The 14,944-nt window shown below is 33.1% G+C and overlaps 1 protein-coding gene across 1 annotated transcript in view; it reads right to left on the reverse strand.

Moving 5' to 3' along the window:
* Positions 1–14,569, reverse strand: part of LOC125051888 (aryl hydrocarbon receptor) — an 89,117-nt gene extending 74,548 nt beyond the window's left edge. Inside the window, exon 1 of the mRNA XM_047652500.1 lies at positions 14,332–14,569. The gene's annotated coding sequence lies outside the window, so the exon portion shown is untranslated. The remainder of the gene's footprint in view (positions 1–14,331) is intronic.
* Positions 14,570–14,944: the final 375 nt, after the last annotated feature.

Here is a 14,944-nt window from a genome sequence, read left to right on the forward strand (position 1 = left end):
CAAGACAATAATAATACAAAATATTGGCATACTAAATATAAAGTAAATTTGGTTAAGGTCGGCATCGGCAAACGGTTATTTATTCACAGCTTGTTCGTCATCAAAGGCCTTTTTATATTTCGTTCGTCCGTTCTCTAGCGGTAGAAATCCACATTGGACCCGCTACCTTTTTATATGCCTGCCTCTCTTTTGTTTCCCATGTGGGTACCACTCCGTTATGATTCTGTTCCATTTTTGCTCCTTCTCTCATTATATGAACCATCTATCTCCACTTCAGTTGTCAGTAACAAGTTAAAGTTGTCCTTGTGGCAAGAGAAAACTCGGTTGACCGAGACTGCGTCGTGTCGGTAGGTTGGAGATATCAAGGATCTCGAAACTATAGGTGTTCGAAAGTGGACGCTAGCAGCACGAGATGGATTGCCATGACGAAAGATAGTTGCGAAGCCTAAGGCTCATAAGCCATTGATGATGATATTATTAACCATATTTATTTATCCTAATAAACGATTATTTAATAAATTCATTTTTCAATTGTATTTTTTGTAGAAAAATATCTTCAATGCCAAAAAATTCTTGTCATGCTGATGGTACTTTTCGTTTCGTGGAAGGAATTCCAAAACATTTGTTTGATGCGGCATAATAAGACACAATTATACAACTTGTTTTATTTTCGATCATAACTGGCCTAGTGTAAATGGCTTGAAAATAAGAACCACTTTTGTTACTTAGTATAACCAAGTTGGTAATTTCAATACTAATTTAATAATAATCAGTGTGTAACACCGCCCTTGCTTTTGACCTCAGATCGGCCTATTTCTTGATAACGTTCTGCCGCCATCAGACCATTGTAAGGCATGCCGACTTCCATACAAATTTTCCTTCACCGTAAGAGCGACTACAAAGAGACGTTCATTCGTATATAGCCATGATTAAAATGTACGATGCTGTCAATATTACAAAATATTTCAGTACATATGTCTTATATCTCCAATTATCCCTTATCATGAGTTCATCATTTTTTTATTTAAAGGTGGCAAAAATTGTGATACATCTGAGTAAATAATTCTCTTTCTTATCTTAATTAATAATTTAATTAAAAATTAATAAGTAAATAAAATATTTTCTGGAATATTTAGAAAACCAAAACCGAATGCGCAAACAATTCCGTATAAGTAATCAGTATTTTTCCAATTTGCAAATTGACAAATAATGTCTATGCCCGAAAGTTTAAACCGAAGAACTTCACGCTAAACAATTATACATGCGTAATTATAATAAATATCTCTTCAACAATGTCTTTTAAAAACGCATATTTTATTAAAAGTGCAATTTAATTAGACTTATCAGTTTTGGACCACCCGCTAAATTTTCAAAAACGGCAGCTGTTTTAGCAAATGCCATGAGCCTAACTACTTTACGCGAACATATTCTTAATTGTGATGGAATACGTGTTAAAATTGTATAAAACAATTTTACCGTTAAAACACTGCCCTTTGAAATAGCCGACAATTTTTATTTTCTCTAAATGACATTGTTACATAGGCTATTTATCATTCTCGTTTTTAAAGATTAAATATGTTTTATTACACCCATTTACGGTTACCTGTGCACTAGTTAACTTTTCCCCCAACAGCTTTCATTATATTCAACGATAGTGGTATCTTTCGCTTCGAATTGTGCCTATCGTATGTATTTGTACAATTAACAAGGAAGATTACGTATTCATTACTACAACATTTTAATTGTAATTAAAAAAAAAATTAACGGTGTTATGGAATTAACTATGTATAGTTTGTAAATCGTACACTTAATTTTTTAATTAATAAACACATTTTTATATTACTTACAAGCGGCCTATACGGCGGGGCATTTTTTTAAATAAATAAATATTAATAGTTTATTAAATATTGGCAAAAAACTAAATGCCATTTTTTTTTTCATCTTTAATTGTTTATAAGTTTTGCAATTTTTTATGTGCTAATACAAGCTTTTGGCACATTTTTCTAGACGTCATTCCGGATCCAATGAGCTATCGCACATAATTTTAAGAGCAGTATCTCTATTTTGTACCATTTTCAACTTGTCGACTAGACTATACAATGTTTTCCGTATAACGATTTTTCTTTTTTAATATTTTTTCCACGCTTGAAGGTCCACATACAGTATGTTATCTCCCCGCTTTGCCCGCAATTAACCCAGTAATTGATGGAAACTTGACGCTCCAACGATTTGTGGAAAGCACTCATTTATATGCAATGTTTTTGCTTCATTAATATTTGTTTGTGTCTTTACATGATAATTACTTATTTTCTATGATTTAAATGGAAGTTTCTAGAATCATTGTTTGTGCTATTATTTGGAAGTAAAATTTCATTGTTAACTAAATATGAATATTTAATATTGAGCGTAGTTTGATCTTTTCTAAGCTTCAAAGTCAAAGATGGACTTTATCAGGTTTAGTTTCGTTTATAATAACACGTTAAGCACAAGCATGAATTCAACGGCTATTTAAGTCTACTTAGTTAAGATTCAGAGTCGAGACTTAAGGTATCCAGAACTTAGGCAGTGGCGTAACTATACCATCTGGGGCCCGTGGCAAATTCTTTTGATGGGGCCCTATCAGTAAAAATCGTCACGTTGTACTCAGTTTAATTTCAATAAACTTCGAGATTTTCAGCGTACTCAATTACATGTTGTATATGTCTCATATGGCTATAGGCCTCCTCTCTTAGGCGAGAGGGAATGGTCTGTAGTCCCCACGCTAGCCCAATGTGTATTGGAGACTTCACATTCATCCATAGAACATAATATCTCTTGGGCAGGGGCCCTCTTGGGTCGGGGGCCCGTGGCATTTTGCCAGCCCTGCTACCCTATTGTTACGCCACTTGGCAGTGTCTGACTCCCGTACGACAAAAAATGTATTGGATTAAGGGAGTGTTTGTTCGCGTTAAGATTCTCGTTTCTGAATTTCACCCTTAGCGCCAAGTATGACTATTCAATTTCCCCATACGGGGAGTCATAATTAGCATCAAATAAATAAGTATTAAATTAGAGCATGTCTCTTATGTAGTGTTTTAATTAGACGATTTTGTAACTTTCTTTTAGGTGTATCTCTATACCTACTTGACAAAGAACATCGCAATAAGAAGCCTTTGACTTGAATAACATATAATAAGGAATTCCCTAAAACAGTTTCACACACATTCTGTAAACTTTGACCCAAACTAGAAAAGCTAATAACCGGAAATAAGTAGTCTACAATCGCGACTAAACATCGAATTCAAACAAAAAACGGCCCATTACATCGTGGGAGACGCAATTATTTTCCAATTTTAATCAAATATCACCTTTCTCTTCCACTTAGCTATTTAAATGTCAATCTCATAGCACCTCTGTCTTAACATCAAAAATCAACTCTAATGATACATCTCAAAGATTATATTCCCTTAATGTGATTTCATATAAAACAATTTGATTCTCTATGATTAATGTCTATGATCTATTTCTCTTGGATTCTGTTTTCAAAATAATACGGGCTAATTTTGCGTGTCAGTCATTTAAAGAAATTGATAAAAGATTGCAACATTATATGTAATGTGTAATTTTTCTTTGTAGAGATCAGTCAATGTCATAGAACAATGAAGTTTATACTCATAGATGTATATTAAATTATATATAAGTTTTACATATGAAACGATCTTATTGAAATTGAGGAATGTTGCGAAACTTTCTTTTAAATATGTAACAGAAGACAAAAAATCCTAAAAAGAGGATTAAAAAGCGGCTTCGAACCGACACTTATTAATTACTAGCGACCCGCCCTACACATGGCTAAGTCGTTATAATCTAAGCAACTTACACAACATTTGGCAATTACAACCTTCAAATATCTAAACCACTATGAAAACTGTATGAAAATCTGTGTAGTATCCAGTTCAACGCGAATCGACACACCCGGCGAAGAACTTATTTGTCAAATGTAGAGATTAATAATCTTACTAAAAGCCTCAAATATAATAAACTAATTTACATATATATATGAGTTACTTTGCAAACAATATATTCCTAAATTGGTGATCAATGCAATGTTCTCGAGACCGACTCGACCGCAATATTCCTATTGTGATCATGAGAAGAGGTTCCAGAACGACAGTTTACATACTCCAAGCACGGAGAGGATAACAAATTAGCTCTAACATGATCATTTAAATGTTATATTGAACATTTACGATTTTTATAGACATATAATATATGTATGTGTGGATTTTTTTCCTATATTTCCTATATGTTTGATCTAACTTAAAAGATAGGATAGCTTACATCTCAATTTATACCCGCAATATTATTTTATTGCAAAATATTTGTTTATTATTTGATAGTCACAATTCTAACAGATGGCGCTTGAAAGTACCAACTACAATTTAATGGCATAACCACCAAAAAAGCATGGTGGTCCCCATGACTGGTGTTCTCCTACCGTTTCCCTTGAATAGTTTGCTACTATGTAATATAACAAAAACCTTAGCCACAGCAACGCTTGGCCGGTCTGCTAGTATAAATATAAATATATAACATTCAAATTTTTATGTGAGACTAAGCGAACTTAACAACTACATTATTACTACACTATTAATAATATCTTGTCTATGTGTCGAGTTACATCGCATATACAAAATGAAAAGACAGGAAATAAAATTGCAATAAAATCGTCCATATATAGAGCGATCGTACGGGATACAGCCGGTGTATAAATGAATTAATTTTCTGCAGTTTTCACCGCAACTATGGGTTTGCTTCACGCTCGGCTTGGAAGCATAGAGAGTTGTTTTGGATGTTTTGCGGTACGTAAATAGTAGATTTTTATGGAGAGCAATGACTTTGGTAAGGATTTGCATTATCTGTTTATTATATTTAAATAATATTTGTCCAAATGATGTAGCGTGAAAGTAGATGTATCTACTTTAAATACCAGAAGCGATAAAAGTATCTATTTTCATTTAGGACTCAATTTTTTAATAGCAAATGTGCATTTGAAATAAATTTATATTGTAGTTATGATTCACTATTTTGGATAAAATGGCTTACACATAGGACATAGACATATACTGTGGCGGCCTTTTTAGTAGGACTATTTAAGATAAATATTTCCATAATAATTAATTACATATGTGTAACTCTAGCGGTTTTGGCAGCTTTCTTGCTGCTTACTTGATATTTTGGATAATTTACACAAAATTGTAGCCTATTTGTTATTCTGATGTAGAAGCTATTTTATTGTACACTTTCATTAATATCCATTCAGTGTTTTTACGAGAAATAGTAACAAACATACATCCATACTTACAAACTTTCGTGTTTATAATATTATAGTTGGATAAACGGTAGCAAAGAAGTTATCAAATCTAGAACTCTTCGCAGTTTTTTTGGTAACGCAGAACGCGAATAAGAGAGTTACATTTCTGGAAAAGTTATTATTGTTTGACTAGCAGACTAAGCAGATCACCTATTTAACGATATTATTAAAAAAAACAATGTAAGTGATAGAAGTTTGTGCCATTAAAAGGAGAATGGGAAACGAGTAGGTACCCTAAGTACAAATTTGGCAAAAGCGTGCAAAATGTTTATATTTTCTTTGCGTGTTTTTCGACCTTTATTCAAATTACACACCAGTACTTAGTAGTGTAAAGTAAAGTAAAGAAAAAATCACACTTAGTACGCAGTAGTAGGTTTTCACTTTGCGATGATTATCGCACGCGCAGTCACGAAATAGCCTAAAGCCCGATTGAAGTAATAAATGCTTCACCACAATTTAAATTCGATAAATCATGTTATTTTCGTAGACTGTACTTAGATCGATTCTCAATTTTTTTATACTTCTTAACAATAAAACACTTTTATATTTTAGTTGATTTGTTTGTTTAGTGTGCTTCATAATCATGACAATTGACATGCTTTTAAGTGATTTATTAATTAAAATAAATAATTATAACGGAAAAATAAAATTTAAAGCGTTTTTTAGTCTCTTTAAAAAAATCTAAACTAGCTATTAAATCTGCATAATAATAAGAAAAATAGAATTTAAAGTGATTTTTACAGTGTCCGTAAATTACACTTTAAAGTTCTAGCGTATAAATATAAAAAAGCCTCTTTGAAAATGTATTTTTTTTATTATTGTTGTAATACATAGCCATTATAAATTCATTCTTTACGAAACGAAATTTCCAAAAAAATTAAATGCTGTCATTGCATATTTGTAAGCTTATGCTACTAATAAGGGATACACGATACAATATAGGTAGATCACATATTGAAGGTTTTGAAATATTTATAAGTGCTTAATAAATTATCCGGCTGTCAAATAAACAAACCCTAGTGTTAACATTAACTGTTGAATTTTAATTCCAACATTCAACATCCGTTTTAATTCTCAATTGTTTGTATGTCAGTCTACCGTCAAGACGTTCACCACCCGCTAAAAAAATTGTATTTTGAACCATTAATGCATTGTTTCAAAATTTAAAATATATATTATTATTTATTATTGCATCTGAATAAAATATATTCTACACTTACTTAGACGGCTCATTGGTCTAGTGGTTAGTACCCCTGACTGCGAATCCATGGGTTCGATCCCCGGCTGAGACAAACATCGATGTGATGAGCTTTTGGTGTAGTGTAGTCTTGGGTGTTTAAATATGTATTTATATGTCTATCTGACTATAATATGTATGTATATCCGTTGCCTAGTACCCATAACACAAGCTTCACCAGCTTAGCATGGGACTAGGTCAATTGGTGTGAATTGTCCAATTAAAAAAAAAAACTTATTTACGTTTCGTTGCAAGACAATACAATTAAAATAACTAAATAAACTTAGGCAACTGGCGGTCATATACACTGACTGTTTGTATATTTTTAGTCCGCGATGAAAGGGTGGTGATTACAGGACTTCTATAGTCCAATCATAGGCAACAGACTCTCACAAAGATGCTCAATAGGTACATGTAAACCCGTAAAATGCAAAATCGTGAAGAGGCTAATAAACTTATTATGTTTGGTAACAGTTTTAGCGCAGGATCGATTCATGATCCTGGTACGCTGTTACACGGTCATAAGCCAAGTGAACACAGTTTTTTATAGGTCTTCTAGAAATTTGCGGGTTAGTCTTGCTGCATTGAATAATTACTGCTTTTTGAAGGGTTATATAAATGGATTTCGGGAGGTCTAACAATTTGTCTGATTTATGTAACTGTTTGAGATTATTTCGGTGGTGGACAAAATTATATATAATAATGGGACTATTGATTTAATTTTTAGGATCAGTATATTTCGTGATTTTATGAACTATTATTGGTTAGTGCTTGCTCCTATTTCAACCATGCCTCCTGCTGATAGAGGACAAATCTTTGTTTTAAGTTTATTTTACTATTATTAATTAACTATAGATGTCATATGGAAGGTGTTGAAGGTGGTGAAGTGGCGGAGAGTTTACTGTCAGTTCTTCTCTTCCATTCTACGCCTTTGATTTGAGAACTGGTAGTAAATGAAAATTAGAAGCATTTTATATATATTTCTTTTTTGACGTTCATAAGTGTACATTGTGTTACCTATATGAATAAATGATTTCGATCTAATTTATAATAGTTCCCCCTATTAATTGAGACGGATTAATTATATATTTTAAATTAAGAACTGAATTATTTCCGCTTTTATCGTAAGGTGTCCCATAGAGTATGCACTGACACCTAAGGTCAAGGATTAATATTTTTTTCGCAACTAGATGCAATTGCACCTGCTGCAGCTGGTTCGCGATTTAAGTTTAATTATTATTTATTGCGTATTAACGTATTAGTTCGACACCCGTGGGCCTTTTATCTTTGCCGCGGTAATGTCGTTACACTTGTCACATCATTGATAACGGATAATCTTTTTATATTCGAGACGATGTCAAAATGCGTCGGGGGATATTACGAGTAGTTTGGCTTTTTTGACGTGTTTTTTAAAAAACGCTGGTACTCAAAGATTGTTAAGTGATAATTCTTGAATGCTATAAAAACTTCAGAAAGAAGGGATGATTTAACAGATATATAAGGTTTGTGTTGGAAATAAGCTATAGAGCCTAGATTAATCGCTGCACGGTTTCTATTAATGGATAATAATTAATTGGTAAACGGAATATAACACGTCGTTCCTCCAGACCTATTTTTGTGTCCTTCGGAGTAGAGACTCTTGAGCCGTGGGGTTCAACTGCGTAATTTAAGATTTAAGTAGGGTAGGGCGGGGCTAGTTGAGCAATTTTTCACTTGCTTGGATATAGCTCCTCAATGATAAGTCTCAATGAGTTGTTATGTGTCCTGATGGATTAGTAATTTATCCCTTAACAAAAGTGTCTATAGTATTTTTTTGTAACAAGCCCAATATAATAGCTACAGATGTTTAAATGCAGAAAGTCAAGTATGCTCAATGTACCCCATAGGTGGGGTAAGTTGAGCAAGGGTATGGGGCAAGTTGAGCACTAGAATGTCTAGGCCAAACCATGGGTTCTATGTTAACTTGAGATGAAGTAAAATATGTGTTAGACAGTCAGCTTTTTATTTATAGTATTTTATTGACAGAACAACAAAATTTTCTTTGTATAACCGAAACTAGAATCAACAAAACATGAGCATCCATATCTATCCATTACTTCCGATAATTTCTAAAAAAGATTACCAAGGCTGGTGGGTTCGGGTTTTTGTATGGATAGCTACGATTTTTTTGTTTTAAAAACATCATCAACCATTATTTTCCGGCCATCTTATTTGCAATTCAGTTGGGTGGAATTTCAATGCCAAATTTAGCAGCACACTCTTAGGTAAGGCGATGGTCGTCTTTTGGAGAAAAATTCCATTTGTAGCAAGTATTTTTTCAAACAGTCCTTCTGTGAGGGAGGATATACTTCCCTCGGTGTTGTATAGCCCATAAATGAATCATCACCTTCATTTAATTTATTTAAAAGTCAACCAATACCGAATTCTTTAGCGGCGGTATTCACACTTTTCCCCTCATCGTGGACAGCCATTGCAGCATTATTTAAGTATTCAGTAGTGTAAGAACATCTCCTCCTCTTGTAAGCATCCAAACAAAAATAAAAGAGTCATTACTCATCAGTTTTTTAAGTCGTGGAGTTAGTTGAGCTATAGTTGCTCAACTTACCCCAACCCGGAATTTTAAAAGAAAAGTGGGATTGTAAAAAAATGCCTAGAATTAGACCCAAATCCTATTTACAAATCGAAAATACAATAATCTTCTGGAAGATTAACACTGTCCTGATTGGAAACAGAGAACATTTGACAAAGACAGACGAAAACTTGCGATAAACATTGTTTTTACTTTTTGGTAACAAAATAAACAAAACGCCGTGACACTTCACTCACTCGTCGAGCTGCCACTAGCTATCGTGCGATGATTACCCCTCCTTCGACTCCTTCTTTTCGCTATTTGATACTTCCGCGTAAGGTGAATAGTTTCCGAGATATTTCGATTGCCCAACTTGCCCCTATGCTCAACTAGCCCCGCTCTACCCTACCGGTGACCCCAGAGTTGGTGCTATCCTAGCTCAAAGAATAAGAATCGCAACACGAGGAAATTTTAATTTTCTATTTATACATTTTTAATTATTATTAAAATTAATATCTATTAATAAAACTATTAACTAGCTGCATGTGCAAATTGTGCATGTCCCTAGTACATACATGAAGAGCTTACTTTACAACTTTACTGTGGTAAATTGAATTGATTATTTGACTTCAATTTACCAGAGTATTTTAAAGAAAACACAGTTTAACCAGTTTAAAATGTATAGTGGTTTCTGCTTAACACCGAGTGTGTGCTTTAGATACCCTTACGACCTTTTTACTCTAAGGTGGACTTCAAACCGCCAGAAACAGTAATGAGAGACATTAAGTGGTAGTGGGATAATTCTCATGTTTATTATTTGTACACAAAGAGTTTTATGTACAGTTACGTAATAGCTACAATAAAACGATTTTTATTAAATATAACAGTGTGTCTTACAGTTCATTTTAACGCAGTGTATAAGATTAATTTAAAATATTGTCTGAATAACGTATTAGATGGAATTTTCAAATAGCAGAATAAAATTCTGCGAAAAAAATATTAAATATATATAAAGGCGGCAAATAAAACTGAAAGAGCTGGTCTCGCGAGAAATTGCGCCCCGGCTCGGCCATGAATATTGTAAATAAAAACGTATTTCGCGTAATTTCGCGAGACGCGTAACACACCATTTGTGAAGTAGATTATTGTAATTAATATAATGTATCATGTTTTATTGTAAATATTTTAGAAATAGAAAACGTCTCTGCACACAATGGCACAAGAGTATTGTTAATAAAAAAAAATTGCAGAATAAATCAAACTATACATATATATACCTACATATAATCACATGACCGGAGGAAGAACAAACTACGGAAAATTATAGGAGAAACGGGCAAAAAATGTATTAGAATGGTATTCAATAGAAGCAGAAGGAAGAGGAGACATCAATTAATAATATAGGCAGTCTGCCGAAGAGATGGAGCAGGCTAGTCCGGACAAATTAGGGGCGGCCTATGTCAGCAGATAACCACACAAGAAAGAAAAAAAAAATTGTTTCCTTACCAATTATTTCTAATTAAATTTTGCAAATGACGGTTACTGACGCTTAATACATTACCAAGGAGTAAGGACTAGATAAGTAGGTACTATCAACGTGCCGCAAGTATTTTTCACGTACCTAATTAAACAATCATACTCAGATTCAATTCAAAAAAATTTCAAAGGCAAAGTGGCGCCAGTTATTGAACAAAATTCGTCCAAAGGCTCTTCTAGCGAAGTACAATATATACTACATTGAATACATTCTGTATAATGTATAAATACCTCAAGAAACTTTTGCGTACATTATGCGCAAGGTTGCAATCCGTATCTAGCCAATTTCTTATACAACATGTATTTTAATACGCCTTTAGCGATAAGTAATTAATTTGTATACCTACGTATATATTTCTGAAAAAGAAGGCAAGCCAGTGGCGCTACAAGCATTGGACTTAGCGTCAAACTTCTGTATTTGTTTCGTCATTTGTTTTTTAAAAATAGGAAAGTATGAGATCTATGCCTGACACAATCCGACTTTTTCTACTACTATCTTCATCGTACGAGCATACAATTGGTGCACAGCCGGTGATTGAACTTCAGATATGAGAGTCCAATCTCAATCCAGTCGCTAACATTTTCAAACCAAAGACATTTTAATGTATGATAGCGTTTTCAATCGCAATTTGAGACAAAACTGGTTGTTCTATAAACTATACCTCCCTCAATAAAACGACTATGTAACACTATTTCCTGATAGCTTTTTAGAGTTTGGAGTTTAACGTTCCCCCATCAACAGTTTTGTATGGCGCAGCGAACATACAACGACCATTATTTAAGCCTTGACTTGTTTGAGCTATCGCGGATTATGCTTAAACGGAGTATTAAGAATATCCATAGCGCTGCACATGCATCATCAGCACACCCCACAACCTATCGTACATGGATACTTTCACACCATCACTACACAGCCGAATTTCTGATTTTTCCCTTTCGTAAATGTTTGAACCTGTATATATTATGTATACCGTCTTTAGCTACAATAATAATAATAACAATTTATTAATTGCAAGAATATGGTACAAAAATGTGTAAGGTGGTACAATCGTAAGTTCGCATATTCTGCTACACACAATGGCGCGCAATTTTTCTTTAAAGGAATTTTACATTTTCATTATTAGTCATTTGAATTGGTCAATTCTTATATTATTTGTATCATTGGTATCATATCATACTTTATTAAATTTATATCAACTATAGTGTCTCACGCAAGTAATCATTTATTTTCATTTTTTCCAAAAGTAATACACCAAGTCGATTTTTAAAGACTCTAGTCGGAAGATCTTTTAATAAGTATTATTGATTAAGTAGTAGTAGTAATACTGTTGGAGTTAAGGTAGCTGGAGGAGTACGAAACGAATAAACTAAACCAACTTTTAAAAAATATTGGTTGTTTGTAAAGTAGGTTTACGATCGAGATGTTTACGTGATAACGTCTTATTGGTGATATAAGTTTTTGGGAAGTAAGGAATTAATGAAATTAACAATTTTTTCAAATTTTAAATTACATCTATCGTTTTATTCACACTTTTGATGATAAATTTCGGGTGTAAAATGACAAGTTTACTTATTCGACTATGATATACATTTTTCTTCATAAATTCACGGAATGACTGACAGCGCTCGAGATGAGACGGGAGATCGGTTCGTCTCTCTCTCGTTATACCTGCGATCGCGCTCGTGAGGTTTTGGTGTGACACAAGTTTCTGAACATGTCACCCGACTAAAACGATTTTAAAGACGTTATCACGTCAAAAAATCTATCAATCTATACAAATTTTGACTAAACATATTACTTCCGTAAAGGCGGAGAGCCCGTGGCACGGACAGTGGACATTGAAATAGCTGTTTACGTTCTTGAACCAGTGATCATTTGCAAATTATACTCTTTGGCATTACGTAACAACGATCAGGGAACATGTGTTTTATAGTCAGTTTTTAAATGATTTTTACAATACCTTCAACTATTGACGTCGGAAGGAATATTGTGAAATATTTATTATAATTATTACTCATGTTTTCTGATAATAGTTTATAAAAAGAAAAATAGAGTTTTTGTCACAATTATAAAATGATTATTTATGTAATTAAATATTTTATGTACAATTAATATTTAAATTCTATAAAATAAATAGATTCGTTTACATATTGTAATCAAGTAATTTTGATTTGTTGTTTCATTACAGCTACCTAGGGCATATTACCTAGGGCATATTACCTAGGCTTTAGAACTTATAATTGATTTTTAATATATATTATCAATTTTATGACAGTCTCCATGTCTTCAGGCATAAGATGCTGCATCCACAAACGTCACCAATATTAACAATTGTAAAGTAGATATATATGAAATTTTAAATTGCATATTTGAATTTCTTAATCTAGTACAGTTTATCGCTTTTATTTTTATTGTATAATTCTTTTCTCTTCTATCATTCTAATCCTTTGAATGTCGTGTATTCTCTGGAGGTGTTTTGTTATTGTGCCTTTAAAAAAATTATTACTTATTTACTTTTAATAAAGCACACATTTGTCACCCATAGGTACGTTTCATGTCTCTTTATATTGCAATGTTTTTTTAGTCAGGTAGAGAAGTATATTACGATTTAGTTTATAGATTCAGGTACACTAACACACACTAAAAAAATCAGTATTAGTATGTCAAATTCGTTTTCTTATGCTAAGCGAAAAAAGCTAGTGCTTGCCACAATCAGAGGCTTCTGAGATTGCTAGGTAAATACCTTTTAATAGCAGGCTATAAAACAGCTATTGGTAAATAAGCATATCTATATCGGCGAGATATACGCGACTTCTGCAGTTTGTAGAAACAGCATTGGAAGGTTGCGTTGACGTCTTTTTAACGAAGAATATTAATGTAAATCCAATTTAAGGAAATATTATTAATTAATGCAATTTAAAGTTGTTTGTACTCGTATTTCTTATTAAAAATATGATTACTCAAAATGTGAAAACAGGCTTCACGCCAAAACCGTTAGTCGATTAGTAATTGCAACTAAAATTCACGGCAGAATCGATTGAAATTTATCGATATAACACCTATTATTCACCTCATAAATTTAATCGAATCGATTTAATAGGCCGAAACTAATTTTTGAATATGCCGTTCGTCACGCCCGTGGTTTTGCTGGTTTCACAGAACAAAATATTTAGTTCGTGTTTCAAAGGTTTATATAGTTTATATAGTTTCATATCAGTCGAGGCTTTATTTAAAAGGGTTATTTTTACATATATTTTACGATTATCAAACAATATTTTTGTTAAATTTTAAATTTATTTGTCCAAATAGCGCACCATTGCATAATATGAAGAAACATTTTTTTTAGGCGTACTGCGTAAGATGTAGGAGTTTTAAAATGTAAGTAACTGTTTAAATTGTTTTCTTTCAAAAATGTTGGAAAATAATAACAACCTAAAAACTTAAACTACTGAAGTATTTTTACGTTTACTAATTAAATTGAGTATCCCTACACGTCGAAATATTCTAAACAAGTTCTTTGATAACATAGCTTTTTTTGAAAAGTATTTCAAAAACTTTTACCCTAATAGAAACTATTAAGTACATTTATCAATTGAAATTTGGGGAGGATTTGTCAAAGCTTACATAGGACCTACCTTTTACCATTCCGCCGTCGCCGTTTCGTTGCATACACAGTTCCCAGTTGGCTCGTGTGAGGCTGCGGCGGCCGGAGCAGGCTCGAGTCCACGCCATCGTAGGCTTGCCCGCTCCAGCCGCACAGAGCTAGCTTCGACTCTGTGCCTATCTTGACGGCAGATGGCTCGCACTCACCATGAAAAGCGTTGGGATACACTGTGTCCAACACTGACACAAAGTTTGAAAACAATTTGGCGTTTTGCGATCACTGTTCGGTGGAGTGCTGTGCGTTTGGCATTTGTTTCAGAGAGTGTTGTGTGACAAATGTTTCTTTGGCTGCGTTTGTTCGCATTTGTGTCTCGCTCTTTTGTTATGTAGAAGACTGAATAAAGGATATCTTTGATAACAGCGCGTGGCTAAAACAATTGTTTTATAGATGCGATATTTACGAAGACGTTTTGTTTACATTAATAATATTTGAATGTATTTAAAAAAATATATTGCAATTTTCCATATGATTAAGCGAAAGAACGTAAATGATTTGTTATTAAGGAATGCTCAATATTGGAATTGGAAGATTTCTGAGCCCACTGGAACTGTTTGGAAGAATTCGTCAATAGTTCACAATCACAT

Source organism: Pieris napi, chromosome 8 (genome assembly GCF_905475465.1).
Source record: "Pieris napi chromosome 8, ilPieNapi1.2, whole genome shotgun sequence".
NCBI classification, from domain to species: domain Eukaryota; kingdom Metazoa; phylum Arthropoda; class Insecta; order Lepidoptera; family Pieridae; genus Pieris; species Pieris napi.